The sequence below is a fragment of the Vombatus ursinus genome, unplaced genomic scaffold (assembly GCF_900497805.2).
Source record: "Vombatus ursinus unplaced genomic scaffold, bare-nosed wombat genome assembly UNPS02014837.1, whole genome shotgun sequence".
In the NCBI taxonomy this organism is placed as follows: Eukaryota; Metazoa; Chordata; class Mammalia; order Diprotodontia; family Vombatidae; genus Vombatus; species Vombatus ursinus.
In genome coordinates, this window is record NW_020954615.1 from 2,854,939 (window position 1) to 2,855,424 (window position 486).

Below are 486 nucleotides of genomic sequence, written 5' to 3' on the forward strand. Positions count from 1 at the left end.
CATTTCTAATAAGAGTGTTCTTCTGTTCGCTTGTTTCTTCAGTCCCTCCGCTAGGGACGGCTGGTGAAGGTTCCCCTCTTCCCCTCCTCCCCAAACCTTTTTGTCATTTCCTTGGGTTTTTCTTTTGGCTCTTCAGTTAGGTGTCATTGCCACGCTGGTTTCTTAGCCCAGAATGCAGGGTGGGAGTGGAGGGCTGTAGGCGGTCACATTGAGCTCTCTGTCCTTAGCTTAGAATGGAGACCCAGTTATCATGGCTGACTGTTGCTTCATGATCCTGGCCCGTCTAGCTGACGGTGGAGGCTGTGGTCCATGTTAGAGGAGCCTCGGCCTCAGAGTCTAGTCTGCATACTTTGCCCTGTCCTGGGTGGGGTGGCTGACCTGAGGTTGTGTTTTATAGAAGAAGCTGAGGCAGGCAGTGGTGAAGGGACATGCCCTGGGTCACACAGCTAAGAAGTTTCTGAGGGTGAATTTGAACTCAAGTCTCCC